Raw genomic sequence first — 16490 nt, forward strand, 5'->3', positions numbered from 1 at the left:
GGGAAGAGGTCACATGTAGATCCTTGTAATCGGTTCCCCCTTTCCAACCCACTCACCATCATCATTCTCAAAACATTTTCTTTCTACTTGAGCCCTTGGTATCAGCTCCTCTTTTTTTCCCTACTTCCCCCACCCACCCTACCTCTCCTATCCTCCCTCCCTCATGAACCCTTGATAATTTATAAATTGTTATTTTTTCAGGGACGTGAGATTTCTTTTGGGGGGTGATGGAAATGTTTAAAAATTATGTATGGCAATAGTTGCAAAACTCTGTGTACTGAAAATCCTTGAATTGTACATTTAAAATTGGTAGATTTTTTTTCAAGGTGAAGCAATAATTTATTGAGGCTCGCCCTCCCAGGCTCAAGGTCACTTTTGCTGCTCGTAGATCCTGTATGCTAGGCCCAGGAAGATGGAGGGCGGTGCACTGCTCGACGAGGCTAGTGAGGCTGGAGAATCTGGCTTCCTCGTACTGCCAGAACGTGGCCTGCAGCTCCATCTCTTCGTCCATGGCCTTCACCCATGCCCCCTTCTCTGCCTCCTTCTGCCCGTCATTCTCCTACAGGACCTGGCGCTGCTCAGGAGAGGCCCGCTACAGACACTGAATCACCAGCCAGCTGCATTTGTTGTCCTGGATGTCAGTGACAACCTTGCCCATCACATTGGGGTCACCAAAGAGGTCCAAGTAATCATCCTGGATCTGAAAGTACTCGCCCACCTCCAGCAGGATCCACGTGGCATCAGCATGCTCCTTCTCCCCGTCAATGCCCGCCATGTACATGGCTGCAGTGACGGGGTGGTAAAAGGAGTAGTCCTGTACTTGACAATGGATTTGGACCTCTTTGGGGTAAACCTGCTGAGATCCACGTTGCCCTGGGGGCAGTGATGAGGTCCAGGGTCTGTCCTATCTCATTCTGATAGGAACCCTCCAGGAAGAGCTCGAACAGGTGCAGGTAGTGGGGCTGCCCCCGGCAGTAGAACTTCAACAGGCGGCAGATAGAGGATTCCAGCAGCCTGGCATCATTGATGGCACCCAGACCTATGCCTGGCTTCTGGTACCAGCAGGGCTGCCCCTGGCAGGTAAGGGATGAGTCCATTATGTCATCCAGTATCAGGAGGAAAGCGTGGAGCAACTTGACACACCAGCCCATGGTCAGGGTCCGCTGCAGACTGTCAGTATCCTGCTTCCTGGGCTCCACCAGCGCCTGGAACACAGCCACCACCGTCACACGTCGGTTTTACTTGTCTCCGAGGACATTGTACTCCAGGACCTTCCTAAGCCCGGCAACAGTGTCTCCAGGGTGTGGGGCCCCAGCGCATCCTCGGTCAGCACTGAGCACATGGGAGAAGTGCTGGATGAAATGCTGCTTTTCTTGGGCAGGAGCGTCCGCTTTCTGGTCTCCGTTCACTCTGAGCGAGGAGCAGCACATTCTGTTCCAAGATGCGAGTTCTTGCTTGGTCCTAAAACTGGTAGATTTTATGGCATGAAAATTACCTCAATAAAACTGTTATAATTAAACATGTAGACTATATTAGGAAGGAAGATTTTTAGTGTAAGCAAGGATATGTTCAATTAGAGAATCAAGAAAAATGAAAAAACTAACATTAAAATAAATACCAATATGCACTTATGACTTAAAAAATATATCTCCTAACTTTGCCCACTCATGTGCTCTAGGGACATTGTCATGCCAGAAACCAGGAGCATGCCTCATGCACAGTTTGTGATCTCTTACACCGTTTTCCAATTCAGAAGCACACAGCAAGTCTCCAAGAAAGGACAGGTTCACAGTCTGGTGCAGGGAAGATAACAGGTGAAGTGGCTCACCTTGCTCTGCCAGAGGGATAACTGTCTGCAGAATATGATCCTAGATTACATATGAGCATGTGATTATAGAGCGGCATAGGAGAATACATCCTAAGACGTTAAAATGGTTATCTCAGGTGGTAAGCATGCAGCGCTTTTATCTGTGATCATCTGATTTTTCCAATGACCTAATGCAGATGTGCTGCTCTTTAATAAGAACAGGTTATTCATATTGCTGTAAAAATAAGGACTCGGAGCACAGTTTTGAGGTGGGGAATGCTTTGGTTAGATGATAGTGGCAGATACAACCAGCCATTTTTCCCTGAATTGGCCCCATGTTAAACTCTAATGGCTTGAAGTAGCATGGTGGGTGGGCCCAGGATCCCACATGGCAGGGTTTTTGGAGAGATGGCAAAAGCACTCAGGTCGGAGTGGTTTTCTTCCCTAAGTGCAGTGTCTACCACTCCACTACCCATGCTCTCTGCCATGCTTAGAAACCTGCAGGAAGTTCATAGAGTGAAACATTAGCTATGCACTTGCAGTCTACAGAAGAGTCCTGGCACTGTTCTGATTACCAGGTGTACTGCCAGCCGCAGGTCAGCAGTTTGAAACCATCAGCTGCTCTGTAGGAGAAAGACCAAGCTTTCTACTCCATAAAGAAGTAGTCTCAAAAACCCACAGGGGCAGCTCTACCCCATCCTGTGGGGTGGCTGCATCAGAATTGACTCCCTGACTGTGAGTCTGGTTTTGCAGTCTACGGTACCAAAAAGCAAGCTCAAAGTCCCCTGCTCCTGTCTCCATTCTGACTCACTAGTTAAGAAACGTTAAACCAAGGGTGTTCCGAAAAGGTCCGTTGATAAACTTTCAGCTATTTTGGCCGACTTGAAAAGACAGACTCCTCTATTAAAAATAGCTTTCTCTTTAAAAAATAAACAAATAAATAAATAGATAAATAAATAAAATAAAAATAGCTTTCTCTTAAAAGACCAAAGTGAAGGACAGATTTTATCCTCTTTAAAAATAAAAGTTCAAAATATAAAAATTGATATTCATAAAAATTTACCTGTCAAATAATAGGTTGTTTCTTTGAAATAGGGTTATCTCTGTTTAGAACCTTCAGATTTTGTTCCAGGAGGTGAAAATGCTCCATTCATTAACAGTATCAAGTATAAAAATAGTTGTACTTTATACTAAATGACACAAATGAGTACAGAACCAGAAGTGTCAGGCATTTGAAATGCACTCAGAAATATAACATAAAGCCCATTCTCAAATTGTCAAAGAGTATACACAGCTAAAGGTTAGCTATAATGTCACAAGTTCCCAAGTATGATTTCATAATCGACACTTGTGTTGCTGATCATTGCAACTGGAAGGAAACATTTACTCAACGGATTAGGTTTATTAAGAGTTCATGATTCATGGGTCCATTTAATAATATGGAAAAAATGTCAAACATTGAAATTCTAGGACATTCCAGGGCAAGTAACAGCCCAGTAAGTGCTTTCTCCGGAAGGGGTCAGCACGCGCAAACAATGAGGTGTTTGTGCTGGGGTCCGTGGAGCAGTCAGCATCTGCTCAAGGAGCAGTGGTCTGGGCGCTGTGCCTTCAGGGTTGGGCCACTAACAGAAAGCCAGAGGCTTGGACCCCCAGTGGTTCTGTGGAGAAAAATAGGGCCGTCTGCTCCTGTAAAGATGTCAGCCTCAGCATCCCTGGGGAACACTTCTGCTTTGCCCTATAGGATCTCAATGGGTCCGAACCAACTTGAGGGCAGTGGCTCTTTTCTCTGTTCCTTTGCTCTTCTTGTTGCTTCTTTGATCGTACCTACTGGTGCCACCTCATCCTCGGAAATGGCTGGCATGCTTTGAGAGACACTCGACACTTGTCAGCATACTCATCTGCCCTTGCCCTCACCCCTTTCTGCTGGAAGTGACACCGCCATTTGAAGGTTCTTATTGAGACTGTCGCAATACCGACTAAGCAACTTCAGGCCCTGCCTCCCTGCGGTCAGTTCTGTTGCTAACAGAGCACTCGGTCCTGAACAGAAGCCCACCGAGCTCTCCACCTCTCACAGCACCACTCCTCCGGGTCGAGTCTAGTTCACCTGGTGCACAAGGGTCTCATTATCGAGAAGCCCTCCCTCCCTTTCCAAAACTCTTTCCTCTCCTGGAATCATTTATGTTCTGGGATACTAAGGAAATTCCCTGGAGCAGGGAGAATAAGGACCCCTTCCTTCCCTAAGATCTCCACGGGCGAATCCCTGGGTCCAGTGAATAGGATACGTTACGTGGCAAAAGGTACTTTACAGAAATGATGATGCTTTTGACCCTTGAGGTGGAATTTGAGATTAGCCTGGGTTTTCCATGTGCCCTGATCCTATGAGTCCTTAAAAGTCCTTAAAAACAGAACATCTTTCCAAACTGGGTTAGAAAGAGGTGAAGGAAGAAGAAGAGAGATGTGAAGGGTCAAAAAGTCTCAGCCCATTGACCCACCATGGATAACCTGGGATATGCAGAGGGCCACGTGCCAAGGAATATGAGAAGCTCTGGAAAAAATAACTAGATTCTTCCTTAAAACCGCCATAAAAGAATGCAGCCTCCCGACACCCTTAGTCCAGTAAGACTCGTGTTGGATGATGACCTACAGAACAGTAAGATAATACACTTGTGTTGCTTATGCTGCAACATTTTTTATAATTTTTAATGTCGTAGAACCTGACTACTGTACCGTATAATGAATGAAAGGCTCCCCAACTCCGCCCTGTCTTTGCAGGCTCTAGTCCACCAGCTGCAATGTCTTTGCTCCCTTGCCCACTTGGAGGACTCAGTTTTCCTTTGAAATATCTCAGGGATCACCCCACCAGTGATCCCTATCTTCCAGTGACACACCCAGGCCGGATTGGTCACGTTTTTCTCTCGATGGCTTCTGTACTTTCAGATGTATCTACTCTTATACACGTCACCTATTGGTATCACAAGTATACGTAAACAATCTTCTCCATTAGGCTGTGTGCCCTCGATGATGAGAATGCTGCTCTATTCTTCTTTGCACAGCATGTAGCTTGGTATCTTATAAGTTCTTAATAATGTTCACTAACTTGTTGATGCAAGCTTATACCTGGTTATGGATGGAAGCCTATCTTAAGCCCAGGGATTGTCCTGGGAAGAACTCTTTTGGCTCTCTCAGCTCCACTCCAGCATATTTTTCAGAGAAGCCAGACGTACAAGGAGGAATGGAGCAAGGCAAGTTGGCCTGAACCTTGACCGGGACGAGCACAGACTGTCTCACAGAGCGGGCTATCTCTCCCTTCTGTGAGGTTGGCAGCAGACTGTTCTCCCACAGCCGTCTGGTTCCTCCTTTGGTGGCCAGCCACAGGAATACAAGGAAGAAGTCACGCATGCATGCACGTATGCACGCGCGCCCGCCACACAGGGCCTCCCAAGATTTTGAGGTCACATTGTGAATGAGTAATGCAGGTGCTTAGCTACATGTAAGACTACAAAGTTAAGTTAGACTAATTTAAATGACATAGAAAGCCCCATGAATAAAAAAGCATGCCTGAGCACATACTTGTACATTGCCAATGAATGTCATTCCTTTCAAAGGACTCATATTTGTTACAATGAAACTGCCATCGCTTGGAATTTAAAGAAACACTTCTAGTTTAAAATGATTTCTACCAAACCTCCAAAGATCCTGGGAAGAAATGGTACAAGATTAAGAGAAGCTGTGAGCCTTGGTGGCAGGCAATGAGCCACGCTGATATCCAGATGCCTCATCAAAGAGTAAAACAAAATTAAGAGCAATGGTCCAAATCGGGTCCAAGCCATAAAGCCATGAAGGGCATGCACATAGGGACAGATCCGAACCAGAGCCAGGCATAAGAGCTGGGGTGCAACCAGTGGGATGAAGAGCGCCCCCAAATCGGAGCACTCAGAGGAGTCAGGGCCCCTGGAGTAGCATGGCCCTAGGCAGTATCCTGCTGTGGGCTATGTCTCTGCCCCCTCCCTCTTTAGTCCTTTAGATACAAAGGCCCCCACTCTAGCGCACCTCAGCAGGGCACAACCACTAGCCACTCCTTGCGCGAAAGACGGGGCTTTCTACTCCCATAAGGTTACACTCGCTGAAACTCATAGGGGCATTACGACCCTGTCCTGTAGGGTGACTATGAGGCTGCATCAACTTGATGACAATGAGTTTTTGAGCAGCAATCTACACAGGAGCAGATGATCAGATCTTTCTTCCTGCAGAGCAGCTGTGGGTTCTCATTGAGAACCTTTTGCTTAGCATCCAAGTACCTACCACCTAGCCTCTGAGAGGTGGTGGACAGCAATGTAGTAAGAAACCTGAAATGGAGCCAGGGTCCAGAGAGACCAGGGTCTCTCTCGTGCACAGTTACACATGTATAAAGATGTCCATAGCTGGTCAACGCTTCATCCCACTTTGTTGATTAGAGACCCAAACCACTGATGTTGTCCTGAAGGGCTGGCATGGAAAATGTGGGTCTGTGCCCAAAGGTGTGCAGCCCCTCCCTGCTCAGCTGTGTTACCCGATGTCTAGTCCCTATCTCCAGGTGTCCGATAGAGACTCAGCAGCTCCCTACACAAAGAAGGCTTGGGACCTCTGGTGCCCACCTTCCTGTTTCCAAGATGTGTTTGCCCTTTCTAGCATTCATGTCAGGTGTCCCAAGGAGTCCCTCTGAACCCACGGCTACCACATGAATAGAGGGGCAATATACGATCCAGTCCCCATGATCATATCAGACCACTGTGAGTCACAAGAGTTCCATGGAGTAATATTTGGAACTGGGTGACTGGCCCCTCTTCCTAGACCATCTTAGTCTGGAGGCTCTGGTGAAGCTGTTCCAATCACAGCAACACACAAGCTGACTTGAACTCAGGGCTCCTAACTGGAAGGTGAGAATTCTTCCACTGACCCTCAAGGTATTTCTTCACAGGTAACTGTTTAGTTTGCAGGCATCCTGGGGGGGGGGGCACTAGTGCCACCAGGCCCTCACTGCCCCTCCCAGAGGCAGCGATGATGGACCCCAAGTCTTTCACTGCATATCACGGAAATGTCTTTAGGAAAGAGAGCAAAAAAAAAAAAAATCCCAAACCAAACCCAAGGTTGCAATGTTAACTTCCTTGTTGATGGTACAGAACAGAAGCTTCCGAGCCAAAATGAGGATCTCCGAGTTCCACTCTTACTAGCTAACTGGCGAGGGGCTCCACATCCTGGCAGTCTCCTTAGGCAAGCTGTTTAATTGTTGTTAAACTGTTTCGGGAAGTACTTCATGTTTTTTTTTACTCAATTTACTCAAGAATTTTCTTTTTTTCCAATTTGGTGTTTGAATTGTTGGTTGATCCTATACAAAAGCCATTGAATCTTGTCCACCAAAATTATTATTAACCATGAACATTGAAGCCCAGACTCATTCATCTGAGGTCAGTCATGAACCTTCCCCTCTCTGTATTCAACAGAATGTTGCACTTCCGAGCAGACTGCCATTGACTCCTTCATTCACTTGTTACACCCTGGCCACCCTGGCACTATCTGACAGTTAAGTCTTGGATGATATGCAAGGGACGAGTAAATGAATGAGGCTACTATATCTCATACATTCCTCACTTAGAATACCAATGCTCAGTGTCTGTACTCTCCCAGATGGGGAGCTCTCTAAGGACCTAGCACCACATGACACGCAGCAACTGCGCAATACTAGTCTGAACAATCTGTCAGCATGCGGCAGAGGGTGGGCAGGGCGCGCAGCACCGAGCATATCACAGAAGGAAATTGTGATGGGTCGTTTTCCTTCTTCACACAGATATATGAATTAGGAAAAGATGATCAAGGACATGGCTGAAAGACTATAAAGAAGGCATGCGTAGAAAGAACATCAGCTTGCAGGGTGGTGTGGGGTGTGTGTGTGGGGGGGTGTGTGTGTGTCAAGAAGAACAGAGGTCTTAAACCATACTGATTGTGGAAGACTGGAGACTGCACACCCCCCATTCCCTATACAGCTTGGGATAGAACATTATGAACCTTTGCATAGAAAACGTATCAAACATTTCCTCTTGACAGCTTGCCACCCGGAAAAGCCCTCAAATAGCATGACAAGGGTCAGTGAATTATTTAATGTAGTTCTTCTAGGCAAAGATTCTCTGACTCACTAAATCAGTGGTTCTTGAGCTTCCTAATGCCGAGACCCTTTCACATAGTTCATGTTGCTGTGACCCCCCCCCAACCATAAAATGATTTTCGTTGCTACTTCATCACTGTCATTTTGCTACTGTTATGAATCAGGCAACCCCTGTGAAAGGGTCGTTTGACCCCCAAAAGGGTCGCGACCCACAGGTTGAGAACCACTGCACTAAATGATCTTTTCCTGCATAGGTCTGAGTAAGAATGTGGGGCAGGACACTGATAGGATTCACCAGTGAGTAAATGTTAACAGGATTCATTGTGAGTGCCAGCCTACAGGGTATAAACAAAGTCCTTGGAGAAGTAGGAGGGAGGCTTCTTACTACAGCAAATCCTCTGGACCCTAAAATTCCTTTGCAGGGAACTTCTTTGGTCCAGAAGACAGCTGGGACATCAGAGGAACAGCAGCAGAACTGGGAGTCAGCGCATGGGCCAGAGAGGTGGACTTCCAGTCCACGGAGCAAGTACAGCTGAATGCTTTAGGGTGGGAGGTTGGTTTGTGGACTGGGGTGCCAATGGACACTTGACCTGGGGAGCTGGGCTTTCTGACCCATGGAGGTGGGGCTGAGTGCCTTCAGGTTGAGGCTTTAACGAAGTGGCATCCCCTTTCCGTGTTTGTTTGTTTTTTAGCAGCCCTGAAAGAGCTTTGCAACATGTCCCGATTGATCAAATGTATTCTGGGCATTTCTTACATACATTGTAACCTGTCAGCTTCCATAATAAACCTTTTTAAAAAATTAAATCATTTTATCGGGGGCTTGTACAACTCTTATCAAATCCACACATACATCCATTGTGTCAAGCACTTTTTTTCTTTTTAAATTTTTAACTGTTTTATTAGAAGCTCATACAACTCTTATCACAATCCATACATACATCAATTGTGTAAAGCACATTTGTCCATTCATTGTCCTCATCATTCTCAAAACATTTACTTTCCACTTAAGCCCCTGGCATCAGCTCCTCATTTTTCCCCCTCCGTCTCCACTTTCCCCTCCCTCATGAGCCCTTGATAATTTATAAATTATTATTTTGTCATATCTTGCCCTGTCTGACGTCTCTCTTCACCCACTTCTCTACTGTCTGTCCCCAGGGAAGAGGTCATATATAGATCCTTGTCGTCTATTCCCCCTCACCTTCCCTCCACCCTCCGGTCCATAATAAAGCTTTTAATCTGTGCGTCGGTGCGGCCTTTGCAAGGAATCAGAGGATTGAGTAGCTGAACAGAAGAGTGCTGTGGGAGGTGGAGAAATAAAAACAGGGAATGATTTGTGACAAGGGACATCTACCTACAAAGACGTATAACTCAACCCACAGCTGCTCAATATGAATAACTCTCGTAGGTTAATGAGACCAATTTAAGTACCAAAAGGAGTAAAACTACCAGATCAGAACGCCCTGGTGCTGTAGTGCTCATGTACTGGGCGGCTAGTCACAAGATCAACAGTTCAAAACCACTAGCTCCTTCCTCTAAGGGAGAAAATCTCAGACTGCCCTGCCCCCCGCCCCCATGTCAATATGAGTTGGAATTGACTCAATGGCAGTGAGTTTTGTTTTGGAATCGAAGTTTCTTAGAGGGAAACATCATAGAAATTTAAAAATAAATAAATCGATAGTATAAAGTGTTACATATAAGTACAAAATGTTATCCTCTGAAGACTGTAGTCTATGTCCTAAAATGAACCAGTTGGCCACCTTAAAACTATCTTGAAATATTGTAATTGAATCATTACACAGATGGATAATGATTACACATGGAAATGACATAACAAATTATCCAAGTATTTCCTAAGAAAAGAGAGGACTATTCAGAAATGAACAATTTTCCCAGAAATTGGATATTTAGAGACACAGTTTATTGGTTTGTCCTAGTTTTGGGAAAAGCAGGAAAGAGAACTACATAATCTCACAAATTGTAATTTTAACTTTTTTGTTTCAAGGGATACCAACAGTGATACCTAAGCAAAGAAAATTAAGGAGTGAAAAAATCATTTAAAAATTAGATTATAACAAGCATTTCACCAAACCCAGCTGTTTCTACTTCACTAAGCTATTACAAAATATTTTAAAGTTCTTCTGGCAAACTAATAGCCTTATTTCATGAAAATACAACATTTCCAGTTATTTATAGGTTATAACCATTTAGGGCTATGTAACCTTTTGCATAGAATATCTACAAAAGCAAGACAGAAGGTAAATGAAAGCAGGATAGAAGGTAAGATCGCCTTTAAAATCTGAAAACGCATACAGCTGGCCTTCCCCCATCACCACCACAGCCAGAGACGCACACAGCAGCAGCAGGAAGCAGAAGCACACTCCACAGGTGTTTTATTTGTAATCATAATTTTTCAAAAATAGCTTTCAATATTGATAAATTGGTAAATTTTCCTATAAAAATGGAACTTCCAGGTTCTCTTGAAAATGTATTAGATCTGATGACAAAACAGATAACAGGCCACCTGGAACTGTTAGCATGGAATCAATTTTGACCTGTGGTGACCCCTTAGGTTGAAAGTAGAATGGCTTCCCATTAAGAGTTTGTTGCTTGTTTGTTGCTTATAGTCCTTCTGAAGGCAGATATTCAGGCCTTTCTTCTGTGAAGTTGCTGGATGAGTCTGAAGTGCCAGCCTTTGGGCCCGTAGGAAAGCTCAAACTGTTTGTGCCGTCATTGATGGAGATAGGATGAAACTGGGTTCCTATGCCAACCCTGAAGCATTCGTTTTCAACAGAGGGTGAATTTCAGAGGTATGAAAAGAGGCTCCCCCCCCCTTTAAAAGGGGCACTCTGTCCCATTGATTCAACGTATGCACAGGTACAAACACCTAGGTGGTTTCACCCATTTATGGACCTCATAGGCATTTGAGACATATATTTCCTGTAAGGTTTTTTTGTACACACACACACACAAAGGTAGATTTCTGCAACAGAATTGGAAGAAGGCTTATTAACAACCTACAATACGCAGATAATACAACCTTGCTTGCTGAAACTGAGGACTTGAAGTACTTGCTGATGAAGATCAAGGATTGCCACTTTCAATATGGATTACAACTTGATGTAAAGAAAACAAGCATCCTCACAACTGAACCAGCAGGTAACATTGTGATAAATGGAGAAAAGACTGAAATTGTGAAGGATTTTATCTTGTTTGGATCTACAATCAATGCTCATGGAAGCAAAAGTCAAGAGCTCAAACAAGGCATTGCATTGGATAAATCTAATGCACAAGACCTCTTTCAAGTGTTGAAAAGCAAGGATGTTACTTTGAAAGCTAAGGTGCAGGGAATCCAGGACAGATGACCCCTTCAGGACCAGTGGTGAGAGTGGCAATGCCTAGAGGGTGGAAGGAATGTGGGGTAGAAAAGGGAACCAATTACAGGAATCTACATGTAACCTCCTCCTCGGGGGATGGACAATAGAGAAGTGGGTGAGGGGAGATGTCAGACAGTGTAAGATATAACAAAATAATAATAATTTATGAATTATGAAGGGTTCATTAGGGAGGGGGCAGTGGGGAGGGAAGGGGAAATATGACGAGCTGATATTAAGGGCTCAAGTAGAAAGGAAATGTTTTGAGAATGATTATGGCAACAATGGACAAATGCGCTTGACACAATGGATGGATGTGTGGATTGTGATAAGAATTGTATGAGAACCCATAAAATGATTTTTAAAAAAGAAAGGAAACGAAGATGCGTCTGACCCATGCTATGAGGTTTTCAGTGACCTCATATACATGTGAAAGTTGGACACTGAAAAAGAAACACTGAAGAAAAATCGATGCAATTGAACTATGGTGTTGGCAAAGAATATTATGGTCTAGCAAAACAACAAACACATCTGGCTTGGAAGAAGTACAGCCAACATGCTCCAGAGATGCAAGGGTGGGAGACTGCCTCATGCACTTTGGAGACATGATCAGGAGAGACCGGCTCCTGGAAAAGGATGCCGTGCTTGGTATTGTGCTTGGTCAAGTAGCGGGGCAGAGGAAGGCCTTGGATGCAGTAGGCTGGCGTGGCCTTAGACCTAGGCTAGCTAGCACAGGAGTAGATGGTCTTCCGTTGTACACAGGGTAGCTATGAATCAGAACTGACCTGCTGGCATTTGACAACAACAAAGGTAGAAAATGCTAGTCAACTGACGGAGAGAATATCTCCATTTGTAAAACTCTTGCATCCATTTAAAAAAATGTCTTATGCCTTAGGGTTGAGTCCTTCTGCAGTGCCTGTCCCTGTACATGCCTGAGCTTAAGACTCTAAATGCATCACCTGAAGTTTAAAACTCAATGCTTTTAAGATTTCTGAGATTTCTAACTTTCATTACATTTTAGCTTCTGATAACTATGAAAACCCATAAAACATGGGTTTGATATTATATTGACCAATAAACAGCTGAAAACCAAACTCACTGCCAGGAGGCTGGTTCAGACTCATGATGGGTCCATGACGGTCACTCTTTAAGGGAGTTGATCGTTTCGTCTTTCTCCCATGTTGACCAATGAAAACATTTTCTGTTTTGGGTAAGATACGCATTTTCAATTCAATAAAATATACCCCATGGAGCTAAAATCATTATGAAAACACTGTAAGAAAATGTGTCAGTTAAATTTTGTTAGGGCTGAATAAAAACAGGAAATGTACAGTTAATATAAAGAACCTTTCCTTATCTACAAACACTAATGGCTCTAAGCTGTGAATTTTGACAGAGAGGCAAATTGTAATGTGTAAAGGAAGTACAGATTAATACTGAGAAATATATCCTAGTAGTTAATATTTCAACAGAGGTTCAAGCAAAATAGGAAGTGAACATCTAGTAACGTAGCCAAATGAGAAAAATTATTCCCAGAAGGCCGAACCTCCAAAAAAACAAGCCCACAGCAGTGACTCAGAGAGACCCAGCAAACTAAACACCAGCAAGCTAATGATTCTAAAAGTGGAGTTATTAGAACAAATATAACTCACTCAGAAATTACATGCTTTGACTTCTGATAAGACAAAGGACTGAAAGTTCCATTAAAAAGGGCACCATGGCAGATAGGAGCTGGAGGCACAGGGAATCCAGGGTGGATGATACCTTCAGGACCAGGGGTGTGAGGGGCGATACTGGGAGGGTAGAGGGTGAGTGGGTTGGAAAGGGGGAACCAATTATAAGGATCTACATGTGACCTCCTCCCTGGGGGACGGACAACAGAAAAGGGGGTGAAGGGAGATGTGGGACAGGGCAAGATATGACAAAATAATAATTTATAAATTATCAAGGGCTCATGAGGGAGGGGGCAGAGGGGAGGGAGGGGAAAAAAAGAGGACCTGAAGCAAAGGGCTTAAGTGGAGAGCAAATGCTTTGAAAATGATGAAGGCAAAGAATGTACAGATGTGCTTTATACAATTGATGCATATATGGATTGTAATAAGAGTTGTGTGAGTCCCTAATAAAATGTTTAAAAAAAAAAAAGAAAGAGGACCATGCTCATCTTTTTCTCCACTCTATATTCCCAAGGCCTGCCCAGGTGGAAGTAAAAGATGCTCATGTACGTGAATCAAGAACACACACCTGACTGTCTGGCAAACAGACATGATTCTTTAATAAAGATTTTTTAAAGTAATAATTCATTAAATGAATGTATTAAATATTTATAAAATATGCTTCTCATATCTTATTGAAGTTAATGCTTAATATTTATTTGTTTCCTCATTGAGAGCTTTCTGTGAGCCACCTTAGGGTTCATTTAATTCTCCCCACAACTCTATGAGATCGGTAGTATAATTCAGACCTATAAAAAATAATAGGAAATAATACTCAAGATGGTTGAGAAATTTGAGCAAGTTCACAAAGCTGGTGGTAATATTAGATACCCAAGAATTTGATACTATGTTGCCTAACGGAACCATTCAGAAGCACATATTTCTATTTTGGATATTTATTGTTGTTGTTAGGTTCCATTGAGTCCTTACTGACCCGTTGCAATCTATGTACAATGGCATAAAATGCTGCTCAGTCCTGCACCATCCTCACGATTGATGTTCTGTTCGGGCTCCTCGTCAGAGCTAGAGTGTCAGCCCGTCTGTGACGAACCCCCTTTGTTCCTGAGTCTTCATAAGGCTTGAGGTCCTTTCACAGGGCCTGGGCTCTCCTCCATCACCTGCCCCAAGTACCTGGCAAAGCCTTGCCAACCGTGCTTCTAAGGACAGCATTCTCAGGATATTTGTATGTACTTTTAGGTCAATAAAACATATCTCAAGAAATACTCTAGGGCTTTGTAGATTCTCAATCACAATCCTATTCTGTTACTCATTTTGTGTTTGTGTATGTGTGTGTATATGTGTGTGTTGTTCATTTTGAAGTGACTTCGAAAACTCAGAAATCAGTAGCATAATCTTTCTGATGATATGGAGACAGGATGAAGCACATTTAGAAATCTGTAAGTAGTTTAGCTGTCAGGCATAAAAGGCCATGAGACCCTGCTTGATACTTGCCCTACAGAAGGGGACACAGAAGGTATGGGTGCTATAGCAAAATGTGTCGAGGAATTTAGGTGGTGCCCGGCTATTACATAAAATAGCATAAGGGGTCTTAAAGACTTGCCTCCAAACAAGTAGCCATATATAAGAGATGTCAGTTAAGTTCACAGAGACGAAGCACGCCACCATCAGTCACTGAAGGATTGGAATCATATAATCTGAAGTCAAAGGAGGGATCAGTCTCAGAGCTTAAATTGTGAGAGTCCAGTGTGCAAAGGCGATGGATGACGATGGGAGCCTATGTAGAAAATTAGTCTCTGGGGAACTCTCCCTACCGAAAACTGAGGGGTTGGAGGAAAGTTTTCACTAAGCAGAGTGCTTGGGAAGGAGGCTTAGAGAGGATCAAAGGCACACCTCTGACCTGAGCAGTTATACCTTTGTCAGTAGATCCCCACTATGATGCAGGCTGATCTGGTTTCTAAAATTTTCTCTTTTGGGTTTGTATTCTTTTGTTTGGTTTTTGTTTATTCATATCAAGGTGTATCTCAGAGGTGTTTTGTCAATGGAGGTCACACTCTTGAAGTTTTGTTATATGCTTTTCCATTTTTCAGTATATGAAACCCAGGACTGATGAACCTAGAGAGACAGCCAGTAGAATCAGGCTTGTAGGGGGAAGGGTTACAGTGGGGGAAGTGGGCTCAGAGAGAGATGATGTCAAGGTGTCTGTGTAGAAAAAGATTATTTGGAAACTGATTGAGGTAGCAACTATCCAATTCTACTTGACGTGATTGAAATATGGAGTGATATATGTATTAAATCTCCACTAAACAACAACAAAGGCCATGAGAGAGGCTCTTAATAGCTATAGAAAGCTAGCATGTAAAAAACAAACAAACAAACAAACAAACAGACAGACAGACAGAAAACCTGAGAGGAAAAGAAGGAAGAAGGGATACTGTCTATTTCTAGTCACTTAACAATATGGGAACAAAAGAAAATAGTTGATTAAAAAAAAGTCACAGGGATACTGTATAGTGGTACAAATATAGGTTGCTATTAAAACAAAAAGATAAACCTTTATGAATTACAAAAGATAAACAATGAATGAAAAAAAATGACATTTAGAGTAAAACTTTGTAAGGTGAAACCTACCAGAGAGGGAAAACTTAAATGTTTTCCACTAAAACAAGCAACGTAACAGTGCTAAGCTTGAACTCGGTCAAAGGTGGACAACATGAGGGATTCTGAAAAACAAGGCACACCTGTCCAGATGTGGCTATAAAGTAAGGATAACTTTAGAGTTAGGGTAGGGAGAGGAAGAGGACATGGCGGAGGGTATTGGCATATCCACTGCTTTGAGGCAACTCAGACTCAATGAACTTATTTAGGCTTTTTGAGACTGGAACTTGATCTTGGAACTTTCTGAGACTGGAAATCTGAACAGAAGCAGACAACTTCATTTTTCTCACACAGAATGGCTGGTAGATTTGAACCACCAACCATGGGGTTAGCAGTCAAATGACCAAGTTACAGTGACAGCAAGGCTCCTAGAATTCTTGTAACACATTTTGTTTTGTAGATTTGTCTAGAGTCATGCAAACACTAATTATAAAATAGAATTAATTTAAAAGCCCATGGTATAATTAGAAGTCCATACAACATTGAACATTCTTCTCCCAAACCATAATTCAAATGCATCAATTATTCAGTCTTCGTGATCCATTGTTTTTCGCATTCATATGAGGCAACTGAAATACAATGACTGGGGTCAGGAGCTCTTTAGTCTCCAAAGTGACATCTTTGCTTTTTAAAACACTTTAAAGAGAGCTTTTGCAGCACATATGCCCAGTTCCATAAATACATAGTTGGATTTCCTGACTACTGCTTAACCTTTTTGCTACCATAGCTCATGTTAATATTCAATTATGTGTACACACACAGACACACATACACATACCACATACAAGGGGGTATCCCCCAAAACTGAAATTTTTTTCTCAAAGTTTTGTATTTACATTTATTTT

The 16490-nt window shown here is 43.3% G+C and overlaps 1 protein-coding gene and 1 pseudogene across 1 annotated transcript in view; both read right to left on the reverse strand.

Moving 5' to 3' along the window:
* The window catches only part of CCDC146 (coiled-coil domain containing 146), a 108650-nt gene that overhangs the window by 50738 nt on the left and 41422 nt on the right, over positions 1-16490 (reverse strand). The gene's annotated exons all lie outside the window — the stretch shown is intronic.
* Positions 370-1430, reverse strand: LOC142456510 (farnesyl pyrophosphate synthase pseudogene; annotated as a pseudogene).

The sequence above is a fragment of the Tenrec ecaudatus genome, chromosome 9, assembly GCF_050624435.1.
Source record: "Tenrec ecaudatus isolate mTenEca1 chromosome 9, mTenEca1.hap1, whole genome shotgun sequence".
Taxonomy (NCBI): domain Eukaryota; kingdom Metazoa; phylum Chordata; class Mammalia; order Afrosoricida; family Tenrecidae; genus Tenrec; species Tenrec ecaudatus.